The sequence below is a fragment of the Theropithecus gelada genome, chromosome 3 (genome assembly GCF_003255815.1).
Source record: "Theropithecus gelada isolate Dixy chromosome 3, Tgel_1.0, whole genome shotgun sequence".
In the NCBI taxonomy this organism is placed as follows: domain Eukaryota; kingdom Metazoa; phylum Chordata; class Mammalia; order Primates; family Cercopithecidae; genus Theropithecus; species Theropithecus gelada.
In genome coordinates, this window is record NC_037670.1 from 74,675,542 (window position 1) to 74,685,090 (window position 9,549).

Here is a 9,549-nt window from a genome sequence, read left to right on the forward strand (position 1 = left end):
AGTTATGTCCATGTATGTGTGTGTGCATTCTTGGGGACGTGTGCACACACCTGCATGTTACCTACTCAAACCTCAGTGTTCCCATCCTTCTTAGGTGGGATTTTTGAATATTGCATTTACACTGGTCTGAAATAAGTTTGTTGGAGTCATGGGCGTCATGTAGTGGCCAAGCTGGGCTGCAAAGCCATTGGCTATCCAAACATTCAGAAGACCTTTAGGAATCAACGTGTTTTTGTTAAGGAATCTATGTAGAATAGATTTTTCCTAGAACAGTGCTGAGTCAAGAGGAAGCAAACAACATGCCTTATTATTGGATCAAAATAAAAACAGGAAGCTTCCATTTTTCATTTCACCACACCTATTGTTTCAATAACCAGTTTATCATTTGAATTCACAATCACAGTTGGAACTGGAAGAGATCAAAAAGATCACCCACTCCTCTGATTTTGAGGCGGGGGAAATGACAACCCTGCAAGTAGAAGTCTCTTGCCTAAAACTGTCAAGCACAGAAGGCATGCAATTGGAACCTGCCTTGCGTTTGGGGCCCTTTCCATTCGTTATACTAAGACTTTACTGTTAATACACGCCAGTTATTGGAGTCTAATATTGGGGAATATAACACGTATGATATACCTCAAATGGTGAGGAAGGGGTGCTACATGTTAGTACAAATAACTAAATGCATTCAAAACACTACTTTTAAAGCATGAAGCTGAGAGTTGAAAACCATTAGGAAATAGAACATCATATTTTGTATTAAAATGCAGCTGCTTCATGAAGACATAAATTAATCCCTGAATTATAAACAGCCAAGCAGTTCCCTTATGGCACAGGCTCTGGGGACTGGTCTGTTTGATTCAAATTCTTGGTGTGGTCTTTATTAGCTAGATGATCTTGAGGAGTTATTTAACCTCTGTAAGCTTCAATTTCGTCTGAAAAATGGGGAAAAGTAACACCTACTTCCTGCTAGCAAGAAAAGAATAAATACGTATAATGTTTGACACTCAAAAGGTATTTGCTATCATTTAGTGGATCAATAATATCTCTTATGACCTTAAAATTTAGTCTTTTAATAAAAGGCCATCAACTATTATGAGTGATAGAGGAAATTTCTACTGCTTTTTGAGGTCCACCATAATTAACTGAAATAATACAATTCAACAGGCTATTTGCTTTCTGGTATCTGAGAGTGACCCTTGAGTTTCTGAAATCTTTCTGAAATTATCTTCATGGTCTCTTATACTTTATAGCTTATACTTTAAGCAACTTCAGCAAAGTCTCAGGATACAAAGTCAATGTGCAAAAATCACAAGCATCCCTATACACCAATAACAGACAGAGAGCCAAATCATGAATGAACTCCCATTTGCAATTGCTTCAAAAAGAATAGAATACCTAGGAATCCAACTTACAAGGGATGTAAAGGACCTCTTCAAGGAGAACTACAAACCACTGCTCAGTGAAATAAAAGAGGACACAAACAAATGGAGGAACATACCATGCTCATGGATAGGAAGAATAAATATCGTGAAAATGGCCATACTGCCCAAGGTAATTTATAGATTCAGCCATCCCCATTAAGCTACCAATGACTTTTTTCACAGAATTGGGAAAAAAAACTGCTTTAAAGTACATATGGAACCAAAAAAGAGCCCACATTGCCAAGACAATCCTAAACCAAAAGAACAAAGCTGGAGGCATCATGCTACCTGACTTCAAACTATACTACAAGGCGACAGTAACCAAAACAACATGGTATTGGCACCCAAACAGAGATATAGACCAATGGAACAGAACAGAGCCCTCAGAAATAATACCACACACCTCAGCCATCTGATCTTTAACAAACCTGACAAAAACAAGAAATGGGGAAAGGATTCCCTATTTAATAAATAGTGCTGGGAAAATTGGCTAGCCATATGTAGAAAGCTGAAACTGGATCCTTTCCTTACTCCTTATATGAAAATTAATTCAAGATGGATTAGAGACTTAAATGTTAGACGTAAAACCATAAAAACCCTAGAAGAAAACCTATGCAATACCATTCAGGACATAGGCATGGGCAAGGACTTCATGTGTAAAGCGCCAAAAGCAATGGCAAAAAAAGGCAAACTTGACAAATGAAATCTAATTAAGCTAAAGAGCTTCTGCACAGCAAAAGAAACTACCATCAGAGTGAACAGGCAACCTACAGAAATGGGAGAAAATTGTTGCAATCTACTCATCTGACAAAAGGCTAATATCCAGAACCTACAAAGAACTCAAACAAATTTACAAGAAAAAAGTGAACAACCCCATCAAAAAGTGGGCAAAGGATATGAACAGACACTTCTCAAAAGATGACATTTATATAGCCAACAGTCACATGAAAAAATGCTCATCATCACTCGCCATCAGAGAAATGCAAATCAAAACCACAATGAGATACCATCTCACGGCAGTTAGAATGGCAATCAGTAAAAAGTCAGGAAACAACAGGTGCTGGAGACCATGTGGAGAAATAGGAATACTTTTACACTGTTGGTGAGACTGTAAACTAGTTCAACCATTGTGGAAGACAGTGTGGCAATTCCTCAAGGATCTAGAACTAGAAATACCATTTGAACCAGCATTACTGGGTCCCAGCATGCCCAGTAATGCTGGTTCAAATGGTATTTCTGGGCATATACCTAAAGGATTATAAATCATGCTACTATAAAGACACATGCACTGTATGTTTACTGCAGCACTATTCACAATAGCAAAGACTTGGAACCAACCCAAATGTCCCTCAGTGACAGACTGGATTAAGAAAATGTGGCACATATACACCATGGAATACTATGCAGCCACAAAAAAGGATGAGTTCGTGTCCTTTGTAGGGACATGGATGCAGCTGGAAACCATCATTCTCAGTGAACTGTCACAAGAACAGAAAACCAAACACTGCATGTTCTCACTCATAGGTGGGAATTGAACAATGAGATCACTTGGACATAGGAAGGGGAACATCACACACCAGGGCCTATTTTGGGGAAGGGGGAAGGGGGAAGGATAGCATTGGGAGAGATACCTAATGTAAATGATGAGTTAATGGGTGCAGCACACCAACATGGCACATGTATACATATGGAACAAACCTGCACATTGTGCACCTGTACCCTAGAACTTGAAGTATAATAAAAAATATATATATATAAAATAATATATATCTGACACATATATTATATACATATGATATGTTTATTGTATCTACAATATCATATTAATAATATATTACAATATTTATAATTATATATTATACATTTATTATTAAATATATAATTATACATTATATTATATATTATATATGTGTACATATGATATGTGATATGTGTATTATATGTATACATATGATATATAATATATCATATATGTGGTATATGTATATATTATATATACATATGATATAGGTATACATATTATATACATCATATATATATTTTATATATATATATAAAAAATGGGTGTTAACCAGGAGTTTGGAATTTGTTAGACTTCAGTTGAAATCCAGGTTCCATTATTTACTTGTCAAATGACCTTGAAAAGTGTAACCTTTTTAGGATTCCAATTCTCTCATCTGTGAAATGTGGTTGATTATATCTCCTTTGGAGTATTACTATAAGAATTAAATTGTGGGAAAGACTAGCTTAGATAGTCTGATGAAATGTGAGGTATGTCTTCATATCTTTTGATGGTCTAACAAATTTGGTTGAAGCTGTTCTCTATGAAAGTTATTATCATCAAACTTGAAAAAGTGATGCAAAACTTCAAGCAACGCAGTGCCAGCTGTGCTTTAGCTCACTTGACTTACTTGTTATTTATATATTTGTTCATTCATAACCCATCTTCTTGGAAGCAGGATTTAAGTTGCCTCAGTTGATTATGTCAAGACATGACAAATGTGGGAGTGGTGCTGTGTGTGTTCCAAAATGTAGGGTTAGAAGCAAAATTGCTCATCTTTATACACCTTCATTTAGGTTTCATTTTATGCCTTTAGTAGAACTGAACATTATGGTCTTCACATAGTTCTTTTTTTGGGGGGTAAATTTAATAAAAGATGTTATAACTCATTACTTACTTGTTTACATTTTATTACTTAAATCTTTCAAGGCTCTTGAAATGTAGACAGCTTCTAAGACTTCTGATACTTCCCCACATGGTCCTGGAAGAAGGAAAAGCAGAGGACGAAAAGGGATTGAATGGACATCATCCCATCTATGACAGGTGCAAGGGTAACTGACAGTCCGAAGTAATAATAACTTATAATTTTCAGATAAAAAGACACAGAAATAAGATGTTTCCATTCTACCTTACAAAGTGAAGTCTCTCTGTCTGAATTATTGCATAAATGATAAGAGAAAATTAGTCAGTTTTTAGCACCTCCTATGTCCCCAAGTCTATTATAAATATCATACAGAAGTCCTGGGAATTAGGTCTAATCCTCTCCGTTTAAAAGGTGAGGAAGCCAAGGCTCTGAGATGTGTCTGTGCCCAAGGGCACATCACCAGGAGTGGAAGAACTGGAATCTGAACCTAGGTTTTCCAATTTTAAAGTGTCTTTTTCTTCATTCCCAACTTCCTGAGATAATAATTTATTTCATAAGAATATTTTGAAAACTCGAGGAAACTTGTTGATGTTTACTGTTCCAGCCACTCTGTCCATCTCCACGATCACTGCAACAACCCAGGTCCTTGTTGCCTCTTATTGGCTTATGGCGACCAACTATAAAACCATCTGCTTCACACAAATTGCTGTCTCGGGCAGCACCCTTGCTTTCTGCTCATACATATATCTTCCTAAAGCGCAAATGTGATCATGTCACTTTCTTCTCTAAATTTTTTAGCAAGTCCTCATTGTCTATTCTTCTTTCAAAAACATTTATTTGAAAATACTATAAAGTAGAAAACTGACCACATTCTTACTTCTTAAAAATTAGTGTGTTAAGTTTCTCCTACCCCATTTCCATCCCATGCCCTTTTACTCAATGGATGCAATTATTCTCCTACATGTTCCTTCTGGCCACGTGTAGCTTTGTAATTTTAGTTTTCATCTATTTGGACCCTGTGTTATCTGGGATGAGGTAGAGTGATATTTTTATTTTCTCAGGTAATTATTTTCCTAATGCCCGTTTCTGAACAATCCATCATTTCCTTAAAATTTAAAAATGCTGCAGAGTTTTTTAAATGAGCACACATATTTGACACATTTTCTGGAGAATTACTGTTTTATCTGTCGGTTTCATTATTCTTGTATCGTTATCATATTATCTCAGTAGCTTTGTGATACTTACTAAGATCTACTATGCCAAATATCTATTCACTGTACCATTTTTCAGAAAATTATTTTTCAATCACTCATATTTATTTATCCGTATAGAATTTGAAAGCAGCTTATCTGGCCCAACATTAAACCTCACACCCTAGAAAAACAACAACAGCATTTCATAGTAATTCTGACTGGAATTGCTGGAAATTTATAGATGAATTTAGGGTGTATTGGCCTCATTATGACAGAAGCTTTTTATTCAACAGTGTATGTTTCTCCATGTATTTAGGTTTTATCTTATGTCCTTAGGGAAACTAAATACTGCGTTCTTCATATCGTTCTTATATATTTTGGTAAATTTAATAAAAGATTTTATAATTCATTACTTTTTCACATTTTATTACTTAAATCCTCCATGGCTCTTGAATATTGACAGCTGCTAAGACTCCTGATGCTTCCCCTCATGGCCCTGGAATACGGAAGGCCAGAGGACAAAAGAGACTGAGTGACCATCATTCCGTCTATCACAGGTGTAAAGGGTCATCGACAGCGCCACATCATAATTTTGAATTTTCTACTAAAAAGAAACCCTTTACAAACGTAATTTTCACCCAGCCCCATTGTCCTCTTCATTCGTTTGGGGGCTGTGAGCCGCCGTGTATGGACAGGTGCCCTCTGTGACCTCATTTATACCTTCCTGAATGAGGACTCAGGGGACTTAGAGGCTGGAGCAGGGTGGAGCTGGAGTGGACATGGAGGTCGTTAGACCTGTCCTCCTCAGTCCTTGCAAATGAACACCTCTTCTGTACTCAGGAGATCACACAGCAGACCCCGGCTTAAGATGGCAGATTTTTCAACATATCAGACAACTGGATTTTTTTTTTGTTATGTTATAGTTTAAATAAAGAATCTATTATTTCATGGGAGATAGAATTCTACAAAATTCTTCTGCTATTCCAGGAAAAATGATAATAAGTCATTGTAGAACACATTTTCTCATTTGGCATTGCCTTGGTAAAGCATGGTTTTGCCAAATGATAAAAGCGGCTTTTTGAAAGTGGAGACCTTTGTTCAAATTTCTCAAGTATATCTGCACTGACACATTTGCATTTTCAGTTACTGAAGAGCTTCCTCCTTTCAGAAGTATCTTCCCAAATTGCCAACAGAGAAGCCCTGGTGTTTGTGCGGACAGAAGCACTTTTCCTTTGATGTAATCTCAAAGCAGTTTCAACACAATTGAACACCTGGAAATTTTTTTTTTTAAAGACAAATCTCTGAATACTTTTCCTGGCAATTTAGAAAAGTAGTGCATTGACTCATTGAGCCTGCTGTTTTATTGCTCTGTTGCCCAGGCTGGAGTGCAATGGCACGATCTCGGCTCACTGCAACCTCTGCTTCCCGGGTGCAAGCGATTCTGCTGCCTCAGCCTCCCTAGTAGCTGTGACTACAGCCACATGCCACCACTCCTGGATAATTTTATTATTATTATTATTATTATTATTATTATTATTATTATTGTATTTTATTTTAGTAGAGATGTGGTTTCACGGTGTTGCGCAAGCTGGTCTTGAACTCTTGAGCTCAGGCAATCCGCCCGCCTGGCCTCCAAAAGTGCTAGGATTACAGGCTTGAGCCACCACACCTGGCCTATCTTTTTCTTTTTATTTTTTTCTTAACATTTCCTTTTTCTGTTGGTGCTTTTCAAGAATTACTGCCTTAGAAGAAAGCAGGCAATTTATGGGGAAAAATTACAAACTATCACATGTCACAAAACCTATATTCAAGGACTTCCAAAAAAGCCAGAAGATCAAATTGCTAGTTCAAAGCTGTTGGATTGCTGGTCATGTCATGAGGATCAGAAGGCTGAGATTTTTGTAGAAGCTCAGACCAGTGTGATAGCACTTGGTGGGTCAAGAAATTTGCTGAAGGGACTAGGCTCATAGTAACTTCGCCTGGTAAGTAACATTTTTTTTCTGTTGTTATCCCAGTAATGAAAAATGGATAGACACTTTTTAGAAAAAAATGATCAACCTTATCTGAATTTGTCACATCCCTGGCCTCAGTATATGAACAGCAATTTTTCAGGCTAGCTGGATATGGAAACAAAACGATTTTGTCCATGATATCTTCCCTTCCCTGTCTGTAAGTGGATTAAAATTCTACTTTTAGAATACACACACACTAACACACACACACACACGGTAGACTCTGGAGAGAAATTAAAATGTTTTGAGGACCATGTCTGTAAACGATTGCTGTAAGTCCTTGATCCAAGTTACTTTTTTGTAGGTCTTTTAAGTGAGAGACATAAAAAATGGAATTTTGAAAATTACTTCTTCTCTGTATTTTCAGATATAACATAGTGTTCCCTTCTTCTGCTAGCCTGCCAAATCCATATTATAGATTTTGATCTCATCCTGAGGAACAGTACAGAAAAAATTGCTTCTTATAGTGAATTACTATAGAACGTCAATGCATCCCACTTATTAGTGCTCTAGTTTCTTTGAGGTAGGCTGAAGTCAGTCAAAACTTATGCTACTGGGACTCTTGTTATATCACCTGGAAATGACCCAGTTTAATAGAATTTGTAAGTTCAACCAGCCATGTCAGCTCCAAGGTCAATGAAAAGAGTCTTCCTGATTTTACATCTTCATTTCTTCATTCATCCTCTCAGCAAATAGTTACTGTAAACAGTTTTCGTTCTGAATGCTGGAGATAAAAGGGCAAAGAAGCACAGTCTCAACACTCAAAAGCTGCCAGTCTGGCAGACAAGTATTTGAGATTCTGGCTTGGTTGGGCCCTGCCCATGTTCTTTGACCTGTGGCTGCCGGAGAAGCTGAAGGTCTTGGGTTCATGAGCTTGTTTTCTTTCTTAATTTATGTAGCAGTTATTGCTTATAAGATCTATGTATTGTGTTTGGCGGGTGGATTTGATAAAATGACCCGATATTGTTCCTTTAAGGAGAAAATTAATATTAGTACAGTTTATTGAGAGCCAGACACCATGGTAAATAGTTTCAGTGCTTTATCTCCTTCCTCATTAGACCTATGCAGGAGATCCTCTTAGTCCCATTTCACAGATGAGGAAACTGAGGCCTAGAGAAGAGCAGTTACTTTCTTAAAGTCACATGACTAGTCACTGTGGCAACGACTGGGATCTAGCTAAGGCTATCTGTTTCCAAGTGCCTGGTCTGGACCCTTATGTGATATTTAGCAATATTAAGTAATATTTTTATACTTTGAATATTTCCTCTTCTGTAACTTGATCCTATGAATGGTCTAGCTCTGTCGCCCAGGCTGGAATGCAGTGGCACGATCTCCACTCACTGCAACCTCCACTTCTGGGGTTCAAGAGATTCTTCTGCTTCAGCCTCCTGAGTAGCTAGGATTACAGGCACCTGCCACCATGCCTGGCTAATTTTGTTTTTTCATATTTTTAGTAGAGATGAAGTTTCACTGTGTTGGCCAGGCTGGTTTTGAACTCCTGAGCTCAAGTAATCCACCGGCTTTAGCCTCCCAAAGTGGTAGGATTACAGGTGTGAGCCACCCTGCCCGACCCAAAAGAAGTTACATTAGAATCAATCTAGATACCCATCCCTCCATAAATACGAATCGCAAAATACCTATAAATCATATTCAATATCTATTTATTAAATGTCAAACATACAAATCCTATTATTGTTTCTCTTTGAAAATTAAGGAAATATTAACTCTAAATTACACTTAAGACAAAGTGTATACATGAAAACTCTTTAGGGAAGATTTAGAAGATTCAGGCAAAATCATGAGAAAAGGTAAAATCAGACATTTCAATGTATGTGATACAAGGAGAGAATGTACATAACCCAAAGTGCCCAGGGCAGGGTGAGGTCAGTCCTTAAATTCCTGATTACATTCAGGTTTTTTGTGATTTTGTTTGACCTTTGTCTTGGCTTAATGTCAGCAGGGCCAATTTTTATGCGTTTATGTAAATATTGAAAAATGTTGGCACAATTTTAAAACAAACATAAGGGGAGATTCTTATAAAGGCTTCTCAGGTGGTAGGCAACAGTTTGGCAAAAAAATCAAGGTGTTTGGCCCCTGAACAAAGCTCATCATTACAGGTAAGTTTTCTTCAAATTTTGCAATGTAGAGAAGAGATGTGATGCAGGCATGCAGGAGCTGGCTCAGATTTCTAGGATTCCCTCCTGGTTTGGTCACTAATCATGGTGAAATCTACAGAGAGGTCAGGTGACTTGGTTCATGCCATGGGAGTCAGAACTTT